Consider the following 21471-nt stretch of genomic DNA (forward strand, 5'->3'; position numbering starts at 1 on the left):
ATGAAAGTATACCACTCAAAATATTATTTATCTCTAATTCAAAAATCGAGCTCTGGCACCTCTACAAATCCCGGCTTCCCTCTGTGAAGGTCCTATCCATTTACTTTTATGTTGAGTCATCACCCTCTTATTAAAAATCACCAGCTGGAGAGCACCGCTGTCATTTGCATCCTTTCTATTAATTTATATTGGGTATGGCTATGACCGGATCTCTTCTACCATGAATTCCAATGTTTAGTCAGTCCTTGATCTTTAAAGGTGCTCTGCATTTATGTTTTGCGGTCTCAGAAAGGGCTACCGAGATACCATCTTGTTATATCATATCATGATTGTTTTGAGAAAGTGTTGTCATCCGAGATTTATTATTATTGCTCGCTAGTTGATTATGCCATTGACATGAGTAAACATGAGACTTAAGTGTTATTGTGAATATGGTTAGTCATAATCTTTGCTGAAAACTTGAATGCTGGCTTTACATATTTACAACAACAAGAGTAAACAGAGTTTGTAAAAGTTTTTCTTTATCACTTTCAGTTTATCAACTGAGTTGCTTGAGGACAAGCAAAGGTTTAAGCTTGGGGGAGTTGATACGTCTCCGTCGTATCTACTTTTCCAAACACGTTTGCCCTTGTTTTGGACTCTAACTTGCATGATTTGAATGGAACTAACCTGTACTGACGCTGTTTTCAGCAGAATTGCCATGGTGTTATTTTTTTGCAGAAACAAAAGTTCTCGGAATGACCTGAAACTTCACGGAGATTATTTTTAGAAATAATAAAAAATACTGGCGAGAGAATCAAGGCCAGGGGGCCCACACCCTGTCCACGAGGGTGGGAGGCGCGCCTCCCCCTTCTGGGCACGCCCCCTGCCTCGTGGGCCCCCTGGAGCTCCACCGACCTCAACTCCAACTCTATATATTCACGTTCGGGGAGAAAAAAATTAGAGAGAAGGATTCATCGCGTTTTACGATACGGAGCCGCCGGCCAAGCCCTAATCTCCCTCGAGAGGGCTGATCTGGAGTTCGTTCGGGGCTCCGGAGAGGGGAATCCATTGCCATCGTCAACATCAACCATCCTCCATCTCCAATTTCATGATGCTCACCGTCGTGCGTGAGTAATTCCATTGTAGGCTTGCTGGACGGTGATGGGTTGGATGAGATTTATCATGTAATCGAGTTAGTTTTGTTAGGGTTTGATTCCTAGTATCCACTACGTTCTTAGATTGATGTTGCTATGACTTTGCTATGCTTAATGCTTGTCACTAGGGCCCGAGTGCCATGATTTCAGATCTGAACCTATCATGTTTTCATGAATATATGCGAGTTCTTGATCCTATCTTGCAAGTCAATAGTCACCTACTATGTGCTATGATCCGGCAACCCCGAAGTGACAATAATCAGGACCACTCCCGGTGATGACCGTAGTTTGAGGAGTTCATGTATTCACTATGTGTTAATGCTTTGGTCTGGTACTCTATTAAAAGGAGGCCTTAATATCCCTTAGTTTCCAATAGGACCCCGCTGCCACGGGAGGGTAGGACAAAAGATGTCATGCAAGTTCTTTTCCATAAGCACGTATGACTATATTTGGAATACATGCCTACATTACATTGATGAATTGGAGCTAGTTCTGTGTCACCTTATGTTATAACTGTTACATGAATAATCGCATCCGGCATAATTATCCATCACCGATCCAATGCCTACGAGCTTTTCACATATTGTTATTCGCTTATTTACTTTTTCGTTGCTACTGTTACAATCACTACAAAACTATTACTGTTACTTTTATCACCGTTAACGTTACTTCCATACTACTTTGCTACTAAATACTTTGCTACAGATACTAAGTTATCCAGGTGTGGTTGAATTGACAACTCAACTGCTAATACTTGAGAATATTCTTTGGCTCCCCCTGTGTCGAATCAATAAATTTGGGTTGAATACTCTACCCTCGAAAACTGTTGCGTTCCCCTATACTTGTGGGTTATCACTGGGCCGTACCAGGCCGGCAGGCAAGTTTGGGTACCCCCATTCCCAGAACGCCAACATACTCCTATAGAGAGATGCATGGTGTGTAGTGTACGATTTAGCCGTGAGAGTCGGTGCATCCTCTCATTTCTGGGCATCCGGTCGAGACAGCTCCGCACCCGCTCCTGACCAGCCCCTCTTAGGGTGACTCCGCCAACATACTTCACTCTTATCATTTTGGCAAGGACAAGTGCAAACAACTTCCATATCTTGCACTAGTTCAAGGAGTCACAAACCCTCTTGTTGGTAAGACAAGGGACAAGGTAACCTAATGCATTCATGGACATCATCTCATGTGAACATCACTCTATGTCTATGGATATCCTTGTTTGTTCCTTGTGGGACTAACCCGTGTAGGTATTGAAAGTGCAAGTCACTCCAAAGGATTGCTCTGAATGACCTACATCAACATTGAGCATCCACATCTTCAACACGTACATGAAGTCATCATCGACAAAACCCAAGGTTAGTTCATCCCTCTTAGGGGGGATATCACACCTAGGGGGAGCTTTACTCTAATCAATTGAGCTAAAGCAAGTCCAATGATGTGAACACAACAATGCTTTGTGTAAAAGTGGAAACCCGACTTGTGCTTAAACAATGAGTATGACCTATGATCAAATGTTCTCATTTGACTCCTAAGTCAATATACTCATATATAGATGACCTAGTCATCGCCAATTGTTTGATAGATGCTAGAATTGGTTGTGCATGCTTTGCTACATATTTCATTTGTCATTTTATTATGTGAGCATGTTGGATGCATATTTTACTCATTCGAGGACATCCATTTGTTGTTTTGCTTGTTTGGCTTTTCTTTTGCCAAATGGATGGACAAGAATGCCTAAGAACTCCCTCTAGCTATCTATGCTTTTCTCGTCTCAAACTCTATTCATGCTACATCACAAAGTTTGATCAAGTCAGATTCGAACCACTCTATGTGAGGAGCACTCGGAGTCTCCGATTCGTCATAGACTTAAACTTCCAAAACCTCTTTGTGCATTTCGGTCTGACCGAGAAATCCATTTCGGTCAAACCGAGTTCACTAAGTTGATCTAGGTTTTCATCTCAGTGCAACCGATTTGAACACTTTGGTCACACTGAGTTGCAGCAACCGCTTGCGATTTTGCAATCTCGGTGCCACCAAGTTGTTCCACTCGGTCACACCGACAGGGTCGGGATATAAATACCCACGGGTGAGACTCTGGAAATTTCTTCAAATTCTCTCAGCCCGCGCGTGTCCTGCTCTGCCTCCTCGGGTCTCCGGATCATCTTGTCGCTGCCAACGACCTCCCGCCGTTGGATTCTGCCGCCGTCCACGAAATCTGCTCCGCCGTCGCCGTCGTAGCGAACACTCGCCGTTCTAGGGTAAAGTGTTCGACCCCTTGTGCTGTCTTTTTCGTTCCGATTCCTAGCACAAGGACAATGCCATGTTTCTTGCCATGAATGAGATTAATCTATCCATCTAAAACTTCCTTAGGTCTAGATTGATTCGAAAATTTTAGGGTTAGCTCTCCGCAGAACTCATCTTAGACCGACCGAAATGTAGATATCGGTCTCACCGATTCGGCTTAGGCCATTGCACATGCGCTTTTCGGTCTGACCGAAACGTGCAAATCGGTGTAACCGAGTTCAAGATTCTGTGAAACCCTAGAAATCCCGGTGCCACCGAACTGTGACTCGGCCGAACTGGGTTCACTAGTTTTGGTTCCAAGTGTTGCTTCGATATCACCAAGTGTTTCAATTCGGTAGCTCCGAGATCACTTCTGTAGAGAACTAAAACTAAGATTTTTGACTCAATTTATTTTGCAAAACCTCTGTACTTTGTGATGCTCATCTACTCTACCTCATCTATAACCTATTCACAGGGTCTGCTGACAATTTGCCTGCAAGATGTCTGACCAGAGTGACAGCTAGAACAGGTCAGAGGAACATGTGCAGATGAGTGAGGGCTCAGATCCCTCTAGCTCTTCTGATGATGGCAGTAGGAGCACTCCAAGCAACTTGCCAAAGGCAGCCACCAGGTCTAGAAAGAAGAGAACCTCAGATTCAGAGGATGAGGACTATGTGGCCACTGAGGAGGAAGTAAGCTCCAAAAAGAAGGTGCTGAAGAAGGGGTATGGCACAACTGCTGCAAATAAGCCAGGACTGAACAAGAAGGCACCTGCAAGGAGGATGCCAATGTTAAAGCCAAGGAAAGTTGCCACAGGTGAAACTATGAAGTTCACCATTGAATCTGAAGAAGAAGCAGCTGGTGAGGACAAGAAGAAGAAGAGGGCAAGAACCACTACTGCCAGAGTTCTTGGCAAGCCCTTAATGAAGAGAGATTCTGAAGGAGAAGAGGAAGAGGAAGAGGATGCTGCACCAGCACCCAAAGCTCAGAAGCTTATGGGAGATGCTATAAAGGCAGGGGCTGCTCCATCAAAGCCCAAAACAGCTCCCAAAGCTCAAACTCAGAAGCCCCCAAAACCCAAGAGGAACACCAAAAGTATTCCAGCTGAGGATAAGAACAAGGCCCCAGTGCCTGATGCTGAAGAAGAAGAAGATGATTCACTTGTCTTGAGGAATCTGAAGCCAAACATCCCTGACCATAATGATGCACATCCTGTTGCAGAAGATATGAGGATCAGGAAGGATGCAGGACTGAGATTGTGGAGATAATCAGATCCTTGTGCTGTGAGGAGGAGAACAACAGTTGACTATAGGTTCCACACTAAGGAACAACAAGATTTCTATGAGACTATTCTGCTTGACAAGAAGCCCATAGTGTGTGACATGAGATGGGTGGATTGGGAGTACATCAAGGAAAATGAAGATCACTATCCAGTAGTTTATGACAGCTTCAAGGCTTGTGGAGTAGATAAGTTTGTTTGACAGAAGCTCACCAAATGGAATGATGAGCTGATTATGCAGTTCTACTCCACTGCCCATTTCTATCCAGATGGGAGGATAGTATGGATGTCTGAGGGTACAAGGTACCAGTCCACAGTTGAGGAGTGGGCTAATCTGATAAATGCCCCTGAAGAACATGAAGATGACTTGGATGTGTATGCCACCAAGAAGAAAGACCACAACTCAGTGGCAAACATGTACAAGGAGATCCCAGATAAGGCTTTGGAGAGTCGTAAGCTTGGATCAGTACATTACCTGTTGTCTGGTCTGCCCACCATCAACTGGATCCTTAGGCACACATTGCTACCCAAGTCTGGAGATCTCAAGATGATAAGAGGACATGCTATCAATTTGCTACATGTGTTTGATGTGCCTCAGAAGTTCAAGGTCATGAGTTTGATTGTAGAGACAATCAAAAGGACAGCTGCTGACCAGAAGAGATCTTGTGGGTATGCTCCACACATTCAGGAGCTCATCAACTCCAAGATGGGCACAGGTACATACTTGTTGGACAAGGAGCACCTTTCTCTGCATCCTGACTTTGAAGACAATACTGTTGTGATGAATGAGGAAGACCCCACATCTGTGCAAGCACATGAGAAGAGAGAGAAGGCAAGGGCAGAGAAAGCTGCAAAGATGCCAACTACTGAAGAGGCATCTCAAGTGTTCTGGAAGAGCAAGCAAGATCAGCTTGGATATCTGATCCAATCCACTTTGAGGATTGAGAAGGGCTTGGCCACCCTGACTCAAAACCAGGAGAGCTTGGAGAGGATCATTGAGCAGAAATTCTATGATCTCGATGTCAAGGTAACTGAGATTCAATCAGTGGTTGAGCAACTTCAGGAGGAAGTGGAGGAGAAGAAGGGCAAGTCAACTATAGATACTTTTGCTAGAGTGCCCAGAAGCCAGAGGTCTGCTGCAGTGCCTATCCCAGACACTAGAGCTACTACATCTGCACCAGCAGCCACAGCCTCAGTGCCACGAGCTCCAGCAGCCACTCCACCAGCTCCAACTACATCGACAGAAGCTTTCGTCCTTGGAGTCATCTCTACACCACCTCATGAAGGCCAAGCTTGAGATACGTATAGCACTATGCATTTTTGAACTTTTTGGTACTTGTTGCCAAAGGGGGAGAAATATGTATAGATCATAGTCTTCGAGAGAGAGAGAGTGGTGTTTTGTCTCTCTTTCCACTCTACTTGTTTGAACTTTATTGTGTGTTTGCTTGCTACATTATGTCTTTTGTGAGATACTTGGATGATCATGTGATTGATCATTTGCTACTCTAATGCTTGTTTGGATGATACTATCTTTTATATCTTATATATGATCATTCACTTGCTTGGTGATGAGTGCATAATTTTAATTTCTATAATTTTGAGTGCTCCACCAAGATGTATGTGACAAGGAAGAGTAACCCATGATCCTAATTGATCGTGCATTTGCATTCAAAAGCAAATTTCAAATAATGCACAAATTTAGGGGGAGCTCTTACTTATCACATACTTCTCAAAGCGACGATGTTTTTCAATCTTATGATCATTTGTCGAAGCTTTGATCTATATGTTGTCATCAATTACCAAAAAGGGGGAGATTTGAAGTGCAACTATCCCTGGGTGGTTTTGGTAATGATTAACAACATATAGCTCATTGAGCTAATACTATTTCAAGATAAATATTTCAGGAAAGCTCAATGATTGGCATGACATGGATTAGAAAGTGGACCCCTCAAAATGCTAAGGACAAAAGATTGGCTCAAGCTCAAAGCACAAGACTCTACATTTCATTTTTAGTGATCCAAGATCACATTGAGTCCATAGGAAAAGCCAATACTATCAAAAGGGGGTGAGGTGTTGCTTAATGAGTTACTTGCTCAAAATGATTAGTGATATGCTCGAAAGACCCTCAACTACTTTCTCATATCCACATATGTCCCAAACCAAAAGTCAAACTCGGCCCCACCAAAACTTTCTATCCGGCGCCACCGAGTTCTCTTGACATAGCCACTGCCACAAACCCTAATCACTTCGGTCTCACTGATAGGGATCTCGGTCTCATCGAGATGGGATTGCAAAATCTCTGTTTCCCTTCGTAATGTTTCGGTCTAACCGAGATGAGCGATCGGTCCCACCGAGTCTGCAATGCAAACTCTCTGTTTCCTTTTCATAATGCTTCGGTCCCACTGAGACGAGCGAATCGGTCCCACCGAGTTTGCCTGACCAACTCTCTGTTTGCTTATTATCAAAATCGGTCCCACCAAGTTTGAGTAATTGGTCCAACCGAGATTACGTTATGCCCTAACCCTAATGAAATCGGTCCCACCGAGTTGACATGTCGGTCCCGCCGAAATGCCTAACGGTCACATTATGAACCAAATCGGTCCGACCGAGTTTTCTAATTCGGTCCTACCGAGTTTGGTGATTTATGTGTAACGGTTAGATTTTGTGTGGAGGCTATATATACCCCTCCACCCACTCTTCATTCGTGGAGATAGCCATCAGAACATGCCTACACTTCCAACATACATTTTTTGAGAGAGAACCACCTACACTTGTGTTGAGGTCAAGATATTCCATTCCAACCACATAAATCTTGATCTCTAGCCTTCCCCAAGTTGCTTTCCACTCAAATCATCTTTCTACCAAATCCAATCCTATGAGAGAGAGCTGAGTGTTGGAGAGACTATCATTTGAAGCACAAGAGCAAGGAGTTCATCATCAACACACCATCTATTACCTTTTGGAGAGTGGTGTCTCCTAGATTGGCTAGGTGTCACTTGGGAGCCTCCGTCAAGATTGTGGAGTTGAACCAAGGAGTTTGTACGGGCAAGGAGACCGCCTACTTCGTGAAGATCTACCCTAGTGAGGCAAGTCTGGGAGATGGCCATGGTGGGATATAAAAGGTTGCTTCTTCGTGGGTGGAGCCCTCCATGGACTCGCGCAACCGTTACCCTTCGTGGGTTGAAGTCTCCATCAACGTGGATGTACGATAGCACCACCTATCGGAACCACAGATAAAAAATCTCCGTGTCTACATTGCGTTTGCTCCCTCCAAACTCCTCCCTTTACCTTCATATGCAATTGTTTTACATTCCGTTGCTATACTCTTAGAATTGCATGTGTAGGTTGATTACTTGATTTGTGCTAAGTTGCTAAAATCTGCCAAGACTTAAAATTAGGAAAAGGCTAGATTTTTATTTGGTCAAGTAGTCTAATCACCCCCCTCTAGACATACTTACGATCCTACACACCTGCATTGAAGGGAGAAGCGGATTCTAGAGTGATGGTTGCTTCGTCCGTCCAACTTACTACTGGGTCTATGTGATTTGACGGCTCATTGATCATTGTTACTGAGGTGGTACGACTGCTGTCCCAAGCTTCGGCGAAAGGAGGTACGTACTAGATTACAATTTTCTCCATTCTTACAGCGGAGGAGTGCGAAAGCAGTGAAAACACGCAGGCTCGGTGATCACATGGCCCACCTCACACTATCACCATATTTTCTGGACACCGTGCGACACCTAACTCTTTACATAGTAGTAGTACACAGTACGTACTGTAATTTCTCAGTGAGATAATTTTGTACAATGCTATGAAGCTTCCAGCTTCTGTTTCATGTATCTTGCGTCCAAGGTTGCCCCGTTGCAACATTTCATCAAATACAAAGGAGACTAACATGCATGCTATTGCATCTCAATGATTGAGAGGTCATAGCCAATATGTACTCCCTCCGTTCCGAAATAAGTGTCTCAACTTTATGCAAACTTTAGTACAAAGTTGTACTACTTCTAAAGTTGACACTTATTTTGGAACAGAGACAACTAAAGAAAAAAAACGATCCATGCAGTCCCTAGCACTTGAACCCTAAACCCTAACCAGGCTTTAATTTGCTGGCAACGTTGAAGCTTCCCAAGAAATGAAGTTTGCAACCCTTTGACCATCGGATCATTTTGTGCAGTTCCACTAAAATCGAGATGAGCATCCCTGTGGCAAAGAAATTGAAGAAGCGTGACTAGAATAAGATTACTAGGACTAGTTGATGAGACATAAACTCATCACAAATACAGTACGTAGAAGCCAGTAGAGGTATGTGCGGGGCAAAGAAGTAGAGAAATATCCACATGGAGCGATGTGGGCACCTGGGGCAGTGGTGCAAGCCGGCTGTAAGGAACTTGTACCTGAGGGATGTCGGGACGTAGCTCAACCTAGAGGAGGGCGACAGGAGGCGGCAATTGCCCACGTCGCGGCAGTGAGCAAGGGACGAAGGAAACCTCACTGGCTTTGTGAGAGAGAACGGCGGGGACACCTGATCGGGACGTGCCGACAGTGGGTTTTCGCCGTCGGCGACGGCGACCGCATCTACACTAAGCATAAACCCCTTCCCCCGGCGGACGTGATCCGCCCGGATGTTAGAGATGTGGCCACAGTCGTTTTGTGCGAGAGAGTGTGAAGAGAGCAACCCCAGCAAGCAACTGTGTAGGCTCGTCCTGGCTATGGATATAGTGGAGCGGTTTCCTTTTCTCTCCATATGAACCTATTTACATTGTGTACATGCCACTAAAGAAAAAAAACTTCATTTATAAATGACGTGGCACCATTCATGCGTGGTTCCCGGCCCTCCATTATTTATAAGTGAGTAACTAGTACTAGACGCGTCAAATTATCATGTGGGCTGCATCATCTTACAGAAATGAGCTCCACCGTGTCACGTGTGTGGTTGGGGAAGACGCAAAGAGTGCTACTAGTACACTACGTGCGTGGGTGCATGCACCTCTTCTCTTCGAGCATGGTTATTAAAAGTATAGCCCACTACTGTACTACCACGCGGTTGTTATATATGGGCAAAGAGTATAGGAAGTAATAATGAATAATAAGCCGTCAAATCACGAGGCCCACCTTTCTCTATGTTTGACCGAGGAAGCAGCCATCATTTCACTCCTCGTTGAATATCCATCCACTGCTACCTCCGCGAATAAATAAAAATCCGCTTCTACCTCCGTACTATAGGGCTAATAATATAGCCATGTCAATCACGACGTATCATTCACTGATACAATAGGGCTGGATCTAAGGCTGGTGATTTTTTTACTTTGTCTCTTTCTCTTTTTGTCTCATTTACTCATTTTACATAGGAGCATGTGTAGAGGATGGCTATTCCTTTCGATGGGACTTCTTCATGGGGTTTAAGACTAAGCAGCTCCGAATTATGCCCGCTACCCACCACTCTGAACGGTGCCATCACTACAAAAAAATACACTTCCGTGATGATATGTGTTTGTCACAGTAGGTCACGTTTTCTGTCATGCATGTACATCCATGACAAATTTATGACAGAATCAAGATAGTCATACCCGTGCTGTCGTAGAAGTGTTCCATGACATTACCAAAATTATCATCACAAAAGTGTCCACTTCCATGACGATAAATCGCGCGTCACAGAAGTGCTTTCGTCAAGGGTGAAGACACGTGGCATCCACCGTAACGGAACGCCGTTAAGCTATCGGGTCCGGTTTTGGATCCGATAACCCATTAACAGCCCCGACCAATGGGGATTTTCCACGTGTAAAATCATCATTGGCTGGAGGAAACACGTGTCGGCTCACCGTTGGGACATATGTCATCCACTCATTGGACCCAAAGCGCCTATGATACGTCGACACGTGGCACGGCCCAACAGCATATAGGTTAAAAAGGCCGGCCCAGTCAAAGGCTCGTAGTACTTACTCAGGTACTAGTGGGCCAGCCCAATAACGGCCTGCTTAATAAAGGCCCATTTATGGTGCAAAGCCAGATCTGGCCCGTTAATTGTTCACCGAATATTTGGGCCCATTTACGGCCCGAAGCCAGATCTGGCCCATTAATTGTTCGCCGAATATTTGGGCCCAATTACAGCACAATGACTTTCGGCCTGTTAGAGGCCTGATGTAGACATGAGCCCATTTCAGCCCGGTGTGACTTTCGGCCTGGGAATGGCCCGTGCTGCCCATGGGCCATATATGGTCCGACGAGACATCGGGCCCACTAACGGCCCGTGATAATGGTGGCAACAGTTAAGCCCAACGTGACTTTGGGCCTGTTAAAGGCTTGTCGCATAATTCGGCCCGTTGATGTCTGTACTAAGCTTTCGGCCTCTTAAAGGCCCATGATATCAGTGGGCCAACTAAGGCCCGAGATATGTTTCGGCCTGGTAACTGCCCGTGATATAACTGGGCGCAAAAAGGCCCGGTCTACATTTCAGCCTGCTGAAGGCCCGTCGACGACTAGTGAAAATTGAGGCCCAATATGCATTTCGGCCTGCTAAAGGCCCATGGTTTCATCTGGGCCGTAACAGGCCAGTGCAATATTCAGCCTGTTAATGGCCCAACGCTACCTGGGCCAAACTAAGCGCTGGGTCCACAAAAGGCCCAACTAAAATATAGGCCGGTGTAAGTTGTGGGCCTCGTGCAAAGTGTGAAGGCCCCAATCATTCAGGCCCAAGAAAGATGCAGGCCGGCCCAATTGTGGCCCGCTAAACACCAGGCCCGTTAGAGGCGAATGTTTTGGCCCGGTCGACTACATCTGATTTTTTTTCAGATAGCGAATGATGGCAGTAACTAGTAGGAATTAAGAACAAACCTACTCTATACAATAAAGAAATTACGGCATAGTAACTAAAAATAAACCTACACTATACAATAAAGGATTTATGGTATATTACATCCACTAGGCATCGAAGTTCGCCACCAGTGATCATAAAGCGCAACGAAGAAGCAGATTACAAAAACTGGGCACCATTGCAGCGTAACAAAATAATACTGAACCGAGGCCACGCCCACGACAGTTCAAGAAAGGTTAGCCTTGCACGGGAACTGCTACGCAAGCTGCTGAGCAAGGCTGTGAGACCGGCCTAGCATGTCGGTCATAGCTTCCAGGTGTAGCTGTTTAGCGATGAGGTTCTCATTGGTGTTCTCCGCAATCTTTCTTAGAGATAGGACTTCAAGTCGAAGTTGAGTTGCAGAATGCCTTTTTGCTAGAACTTGGGATTGAAGAAGTCGAACTGATTCAGACAACGAATTCTGTGAGCTTGTCTGACTGCTAGTCTCAAGTAACTTGAACAATGCATCAAGACAAGACTTTGGGGTTGTCTCGCTATCTTCAAGATGTTTTGCCTTCTTTGCTGCAATATATGTTGGGTTTGTCTCACAGCCTTCAGCAGACTTGTGCATGCCATCAGGCATATCACCCTGAAACAAAGCAGAGAGATGACAGGTTTTTCACGTGTATAAACAAAGATGATAACTGTGATGTCAATTTCTTCCAATTTCAAATTAGAAAATAAACAGTAAGTTCAAAATATCAATAGCATAATTTGGCATTGTTCATAATGCGGGGAGCTTCACCACACTACTGGATTACCATGCCAACATAACAAGCATAGATGAAGGGCAAAGAAAATCATTGTATCTATTTTGGTTAATGTGCATGGCATGTTGTTCATATCATCAGCCACATCAGTAAGATAAAACAGGAGATGACAAGGTGCAAACGTGGGCTGCTTCAGCACACACTAGATTATAGATCCACAAAAACAAGCATACATATAGGGAGTATTGAGTAATGTGCATGGTATGAATAAGGAATTTGGTTTTTTACAAGTAAAACTTAGAACTTACGGTTCTTGCGAACATGCATTTTGGTAGAAATAGCAAACTAAACAGTAGTAAACGATAGGGAGTATGAGAAAATTAAACAGCAGTTGAGGATAAAGGCTTTAGAGGGACTGACTTACATTAACAGTTAACACCGGCTTTATAATGCCCTTCTCCATGTCAAGGGAAGGATAACTCAAGAATTTCAGCACAGAATCTTCTTCATAAACATTGCCTGTACTCTACATTTTGTAGAGAGTAATTATAGATATGATAATACTGGAAGGGATAGAGGATAATGAAGATAAGATGCAGATTGATGCTACATAATCAACTACCAATCCCTGGAAGTACAAGCATTACAGGACAAAATGTACTGACAAGAGCAATGGGCTACACTTCGGCACTGGCATTGTCTGTGTATTCTACTTTTTGGTAAGATTAAATATAGATCTGATCTTTTTTAGTAAATGGTGGGCGAGGGAGATAAGATGCAGAATGCTACACAATGAACCAATCCCTCTTCCCATAATACAAGAGTGTTTTGAACACTGGTGTACTGTACAAAACGTTCTTCTATTATGGGACGGAGGGAGTAGCTGTTAATGTAAGTACAGTGATAGACGACGTTCAGTCCTTACAAGAGGACTGCAGAGCTAAACCTCTTCAAAAGCATTGGGTTGATTCTAAATTTATGTAAGAGTCCATACGGATCTTATAATGTCCACCAAATGGACGATAACGAGGCTAACATGTGCAGTGATGCTACATAATCAAACAGCTATGAAAGTAAGTATGGTCATACAGGGCAAGAGGTACTCACAAGAGCAATGCAGTGTGCAGTATAGTTGTGAGATTCTGTGGCCCCTTGAGAATGAATGTTCTTCTGCTAATAGTTTTCGTACAAGTGAGACGTTAAGGCAAATGCAGAAATGTAGTTCGAATTGTGATGTGATATCATAGATAGTACCTTACGCTGCAGCCGAGACCAATGTGTAACAAGATTATTCCAGTCACCGTCGGATAAATGTAGCACCGGAGACTTTACCGAAATTTCGTTTAGAGGCTTGCCATCGAAGTGCGCTTGCCTCAGGTAGGAACGATACTTCATCAACGAGTGCTTGAAAAGCGCAACCAACCCTTGCTCGTCTTCACAATCCAGTTTGGTCCTCGCCTATTTAAAAGAATGAAATATTGTGTCTTCTGTCAGCAGAAACATATGCAGTAATGACCATGAATAACATTAATACATTACTTACGCGTAAGTTGCGGAGGAAGACTGGATATTGTTCTGTGTCTGCGGTATAATCTTTCCAAGAAGGAAAGATGCGCACAAAGTTCCTGACAATAATATAAGCTTTGTCTTCTAAACTGGGAAGAAATGGAACATGGGTCCTATTTGTTGCAATTGGGGCTCTCTCTGGTTCGAAAAGGGATTTGGCAACTGGATTTGGTGTACTCTTTGCTGGAATGGGGGTTTTGCGTCGTAGAGCTGGTGCTATGTCAACTGGCATAATCATAATGTTTGCTGCAGTTGGGGTCTGCTGAGTTGGGGCATCAGAAATGACCAGTGTAGTAGGGCTAGAGTCTGCTAGAGTTGGGATGTTTTGTGGGTCAGGTGATATTGCAACTACACCTAATGGACTATTTGATTTATCAGGTGCCACTACCTTTTCCAAATACTTTGCTTGTGCTCCTCCACGATCAGCAATCGCCCTCTTCCTTTTGAACGTCTGATACACAAGAACAACATTTGAATGGATAAATATGGTATGATGACAGATGGAATATGTACTGAAAATGGATAGGCAGGGCGTATTCACATACACGATGTGTAAACTAAGCTAATGGTAGTTCAACAAAGTAGAAGCAATGCAAATCATCAGTTGCAAGATATGTGCGACAAATATAACCTTGGAAAGTTAGAGCAAGCACCTTGATGGGTGAATAAGATAGGGCATCTTCCTCTGACTCCTCCACTAGGGAGCTACATTGACTTAGGTCTCCCTCTAGGTCAGAATCACTGTTAGGATCATATTCTGAGCATGAATTTGTAGGTGGAGAGCGTTTGCATTGCATTGCATCCAGACTTGATTTCAGTCCCTTAATGCCAAGTTTGACAGCCATGGCATTGTTTTGCTTTATTCTTTTCATGCGCGCAAGCTCATAATCATTATGGTGCTGTTCAGAATCTGAGATTCATGAAAACATAAAAAGTAGTCAGATTATCTATGGAATGCATTACGGATTCAACTCGAAGAGTGTCTCCGTATAAACCCCTGCATATGCAAAGTTCACCCCCAACCATGCTGACCAGACCGCACACAGAAATACAAACCCCTTATGTCTCTATAACAGGCAGACACACATTTCAAAACTGAAGTAGGAACATTAGAATCATATGAAATTCATATTTGAACAAATAAACTAAGGAATTATGAGTGGCATAATGTTTAGCTTCAAGGGCGGAGTGTTGGTAGTGCGACACAAAGCAAGTAGGCAGATTGTATTCCATGTAAAAGATCGAAGCCTATGTAAAAGTTGGAAATGACACTTTCTTTCTATACAATGCAGTGTTCATTGCCCATACATGATGGAAGAGATCACATAGAGAAATACTATTCACTCATGTCTACGGTTGCAGTATTTAGAAACACGGTGGTCCACCCTAAAAGAATATTGACAACAAGTATGACAAGGCAAGCATAGATGTAGTGAATCAATCATTTACTTGTGAGCTCACTAGGACAAGCATGCAGAATTGTAACTGCAGTAAGAGACCGTCCAAATCCAAATCAAGAAGTTTGTCTAGCACTTATTGTTTGCAACTAATCGACGTGAATAATTGGATATTATATCAAATGAGTAAGAAAGACAAGTAAAATTTCAACAAACCTTGCTTGCAGTAGTAATCTGGGTCAATGTCACTACGACCAACAATCCAAAATGACTAGTGTCTGTTCCTAGGTCTGGAATTTTGAAAACCCTGTGAACTTTACAAGTACTAAAGATTACCGAAATACATCTGAACCATTAAGTGTAGGTAGCACTGAGCACACAACAAACCCTAATGACTGTCCTGCCTAATGAGTAATGAACCAATTAGAAAATAGTTGATGAGGAGTGGCTGCTGAGTGTTGAGGACTTATCTCAGGATAAATCGGGTTGGCTTAGTGGGTGCTGCACGCCTGAGCCCTGAACGGACTGGGAAGGTAGGCACGACGGCGCGCCCGGGCAGCGGTGACGCTGTTGGGCGAGTGGCTCCTGACCTCCTGTTAGTCCGGCGTCTCCTCCTAGAGTCATGCCGTCCGGGGACGGCAAGTCGCCGGCGAGGCAGGCGGCTGGGGGCGAGTAGAGATCGGAAGCGTGCAGCAGAACAGAGGGGAATCGGGGCCTGGGACGACCCAAAATCCCAGGGTGGGCCGGACCACCGTGGGCACCCTGTAGATATACACACCCGAGCGGCGAACATGCATTTTTGAAACTAATTTAGGAACATTTAGCTGACCAATTAAACGAATCTGTTTTAATAATATCAGATTCGTATTTGAACAACTAAGCTTGTTTAGCTTGATGGGTCGAGCAGTGCTATTATGACACGAAGCACAATTCTGATCGTATAGTGATCATAAAAGGGGGAAACTGGAGAAATGATATTTAGCAGCCATTGTTTGCTTCAAACTAAGAACTAAATTCTAAGAGCTGAAAAGAAAGTAGAGTAACCAAGTAAAAATCTCTTTTCTGGCTGAGATCAAAAAGTTGAGGAGATATGAAGTACCACCTCTCTTGCGGCGCCGTGTAGGCATCGGGGGTGCGATGGCTGTCGGTGGCGTTGAAGCAGATCTGCGACGGTAGACGGGTGCATCGGGGGATAAGTCCCATTGCGGTGGAAGAGAAGGTCGTGTGAGCGGCCCCGACAAAGAGGACGACGGCGCCGATGAAGCGAGAGGACGTGATGCAAGGCTCTTGGTCCGTCGCCGTGGATGAGAAACGTCCATCTCTAGCAGTGGACGACGTGGTCTTGGTAGGCGCTCCGGCATGGTGGAGGACGGTGGCGATGGATGTGGTGGAGGACGGCGGTGATGGATGGGGTGGCGGACGGAGGCTGGTGTGGGGATGGTGTTCTAGAGCGGATGGTGTATGAATGGGAAAATGCAGGGAGAGGTACGTGGAACCATGTTTTTGGGACGCGCCTGTCTGAAATATGGGAAAGTTACGAACTTAGCCCCTGTTTAAAATTTGGACGTCTCGTTGGTTGGGGATACGACGGTAATCTTGCATCTCGCAATATTTGCCGAGAGCGATTTCGGGCGAGGAGAGGGTGGTTGGCGCCCATGGTTGGCGCCCACGGTGTATGAATGGGGCTGACAGGTAGGGCGGTTGTGTCACGTCTGAGTGAAGTTACAAACCTGCCCCTATTGAAAATATTTGCCTACATCGATTTCGGCCGAGTCGAGTTTGTTTTGCCACCCACCGTGTATGAATGGGGAAATGGAGGGAGAAACAGAGGTCTTTCAGACGGGCTTGAATCAAATGTGTTTTGCCGCCCATGTTTGGCGCCCACCGTGTCGGAATGGGCTCAGAGGCGGCCGTGTCACGTCTTATTGAAGTTACTATCCTACCCCTATTTAGAGCAGTGTAAATCGGGCCGATGGATTGTCCGTGTAATGGGTAGACAGTAATTTCCATCTCCCAAACACTTGGCTTTGGGCAGCCGACATGGGAGTGGACATTTTTCCGCTTCTTTCGAATTTTGGGACAATAAGCATCCACGTTTACCCTGGCAACTAAATTCGAATCCATTTTTTATTCCTATATGAGTCTTTATAAATCATTCTTTGTGTTTTTATATATCTTCAAAAGGATGACAAAGATGTATTCCACTATCATATATGAATATGGTTTACAAATGCCAATACTCAAATTCAGAAGCTAGAATCCAGTTTAAGGTGAATTCGAATATTTGGAACACTTCATGTCCAACTCAAATGTCACACGCAGCATAATGTGTACTCCCATTTAGATATGTACACAAGCGGTGTATCAAGATTCAAATACTGAGTGAATCAACCAAGAATGTACAGAACTAACAGACATATAAACACTTATAGAGTATATGGATCAATAATATCAACTAACATACATAAGCCAGGCCGCTGTACTTTTCTTTGCTAAAACAGCATCCTTTTTTTAGCCAAGCTACTACAGCATCTTGGCCCTTTCCGATGCGTGCCACTTATGGTCCATCTATACTACTATTATTGCTGAATGCACATTCAGCCCGATTGGCATATTTGTAGGTATGGCACAACAATTAAAATTAAATGTCTCTGAGTCTTATCAATTAATACAGACTTGTGCTCAAATAAAATTACAAACCAAAAAACAAAAAACAATTATTACATGATCTCTAAAACAAATGGTTTGATTGATTACATGAACAAACAACACAAAAGTTATTCAACAATGGAAAGAACATTTCACCTATGATTTACCAAGTGGGAATTTAATTTCCTTTTTTCCTTTAGGACCTTAACAATGTGGTCAGTCTCAGCTTGCTTCGTTTTGAAATCCATCAAATATTTAATGGTTGTCTTGAGTACTGCTGCTGATTGTGCTGTCTGCTTCCTCAACATGTCAACTTCATCTCTAAGTGCAGAAGCAGAATCTCTTTCTACCACTAGTTTAGCCTCTAGAGCATCAGCAGTTGGCAATTCATAATGCACGATTGGGCCGCACTGCTGTGGGATGATACAACGTCCATGGGGACCTCGCTCTTTGATCTTGGGCTAACCTGTTTTGCCATTAAAGTTCCGATTGGATTCAGAAAAGTTGAAGTTAGCAAAACATCTCAGCTGGGAGTTATAACAGCAAACCAGTTAAACAAACAAGGAATTAAAGAGTTTCAATTCGATGCTGAAAAGTAGTTATTAACATCATTGTAACCCGTTGTTGCAGCTGCAAAGCAGTTAAACAAACAAGTAGCTATTTAACTTCAGGCAAACATGTAATTCTTAACAGTAAGTATCAAACACATAGATAGGTGCAGTCTATAATAGGATTAACAGGTTGTGGCATTATGTAATCAGTAGCAAACTAAATTAAGCCAAGCAACATAATTGAACAATTTTGCAATAAGTGGCTAACTAAAATTCCGAGAAGCAGGTAACTGAACTTACGCTAGTTCTTTGTACAGGCACACTGCAACTTCTTTTTCGCTTACAAGGTTGTATGAAGGAGTCCATGGCATCAATTGCTTGGATACACAGTCCCAATACTTCTTTCTTCCCACACTGCATTGGTAAGTCGAATGGTTAATCTGGTAAGATGGTGCATCCTTGATATGTTATATGAGGACGTGTAGTCAGACTAGTTGTAGCCACGCACATCACACTGGCTTTTACTGTATATTTCATGTGATTACTTTTGGCATATCGAGATCTAAGCAATCTACAATAGGATGAAAAGACTGGCATCCTTCACATTATTGGCGAACTCAGTTCATAGAAACAAGTAATTCAACGATTCTGTGGGTAAATCAAAAGCGCCACTGGAATATTTTTCACTATCCCTATCATACACGCAAAAAGGGGCGACGCCACCATAGGGGCTGGTATGGGCGGCCGCCTCGGGTGGCTCGAAAGTGTGCACCTAGTTTGAGTCGTCCAGGTTGGCCCAGGCTAGTTTTGTTCGTCCCAACGCACGAGCAGGCAAGGTAAAAAATGAAGAAAAATGTTTCAATTTGGATAGGCCAATAACATAAGTGCAAGGCAGGCCCTAAAGCAGGCTCGCGGCCCAAATGAGCGCCTCCCATATCGATCGACAGCAGGAAAAATCCCAATTCATCCGCTCCAGCCTCCAGTCTGGTTCGCTCCTAACCTTGCCGCCGCTGGATAGACCGGCACAACACTTCCTCGCGCCCTCGTTGGAGGGCGGTCGCCGGGCTTCAAGCGAACGGAAGGACAAGAAGATGAAGATCCAACCCTGGGTGTAGCTTGCGTGGGAGGCAGCGGTGGCAGCACGGGCATGGCATCGAGCTTGCGCAAACGAACAGTCGCAGCTTGCAAGAGTAGCATGCACAACGAGCAGGTACATCACACCCCTGATTATATCTAATTCAACTCTTCAATTTCTGGCCAATAGTTAAACCTGACGGTGTTGTAAAACTGCTTGTATGTAGGGAATCTATGAGAAAATGAAACCAATTTCTACTTATTTTATAACTCCCCCAATCAATACTGAACTGGCTGAATCTGATGTATCTAATCAAGTTTCCGGTGCAAACATCCAAGCTCGTGTTGTTCTTGAGCCTGAAGTGTCTAATGAACAGACTGCTAATGAAGGATTTGATGCAAACATTTTACATGCTCCTGGTGATGAACATATAGTGTCTAATGAGGCATCTAATGCAAGCATTTTGCAAGCTCCCATTGAAGGATTTAGTGTCTAATGATGATCTGCTATGTTGAGAGAGACATAGAGATTTGCAGGCATTGATGACAAGCAAATTATAGTGCATTTTCATGGCTTGAGGAAACGTCGAGGCCATCTACCAGAAAGTCCCCGTATCATGACAACGTAGCATAAATACTTTTCTAATCTGTTGTTTGAAACTATTGGCATACTTGTGCAGGATAGATATATTGATATGCAGTTTGCGCACTGGTTATAGGTGCAATTACACTTCGATATTTTCAGCCAGAGAACGAATAATTCAAACAGGTACAGACCATGTTTGTAGTCCTTGTACACCATGTTACATTTTGTGTTTTTTGGTGCTTGCATCATTTAGTGTTTATAATCTGAACTACTTTGGATCATTAGCTGGTTTTCAAAGTGCATGTAGCTTCACATTTCTCAAGTTATGTTGATTTCCGGAGTGCAAGTGCCTTCGTATTTTTTAAGTTAAATGTTCGCCCTGGTAACTTGAATTCGTGGATCCGCCACTGCACACAAATAATACACGAATGCCAGTACGAATTAAATGAAATGCAGGGACTTACGCTAGCTCGTTCTATAGGCTCACTGCAGCTCTGCTTGTGCTTGGGATGTTCCATGTACAAGTCCATGTTACCACTTGCTTGGATGTGCAGGCCTTGTGCTCCTTGCATCCCCCTATGCATTTTTGACACGGCGAATGGCTGATCAAATAAGAGGAATCGACCTTGTTGTTGTACCGGAGGACAGATACTTACAAGGCTATACGGGTGTGCAGGATGTGTACCAGATCCCATAGCGCCGTCATGCTTCGCTAAAAATGGATTTGCTTGTTTCAGATGATATCTCCAGAAGAAATAAGAGTTAAAGTCAGAGTTGGATAGGCGTGTAAGCTAAGAGAGCAATGAAAGGATATCCAAACATCGTTGGAACAATGCACAAGGGAGTGATGTGTGGATACCTAGTTCGGGCCGGCGTTTGGGCATGCTCGCCTAGCTAGAGTGCGGGTCACTTCAGAGCCGTTGAGGGTTATGCGCTGGCTGGCCACGCACGGATGCAGATCTTGAGTGGCAGCAGAGCACTACGATGCGGTGGACGAGACCGTTGGTGAAGCCCCAGCGGCCTCGGGGGGCGGAGGCGCGATGATGTACTCGGTGAAGTAGCCCCGGTGAGCTGGGAGACGGCGTCGGTGAAGCGCACCTGATGCGGTGGAAGTCGGTGTCCGTGAGGCACGTCGGTTGCGGCGGCCAACGTTGTCGGTGGACCACCCGGTGCGGTGGACGAGGGCGTAGATGAGGTAGCTCCGGTGCGGTGGTGAAGCGCGACCGTCGTCTTCGTCGTCGTCGTCGTCTGGCACAGAGGTGGGGAAAGAGACGAGACAAGGGGCGATTCGAGCTTTGCTTGGGTTGGCGGAGAATTAGGGATTTGAGCAATCTGGGCACAGAAGGGGACGGTGGAGAAGGGAGATTTGGCAGGGCTAGAATTG

This window comes from Aegilops tauschii, chromosome 7, assembly GCF_002575655.3.
Source record: "Aegilops tauschii subsp. strangulata cultivar AL8/78 chromosome 7, Aet v6.0, whole genome shotgun sequence".
Taxonomy (NCBI): domain Eukaryota; kingdom Viridiplantae; phylum Streptophyta; class Magnoliopsida; order Poales; family Poaceae; genus Aegilops; species Aegilops tauschii.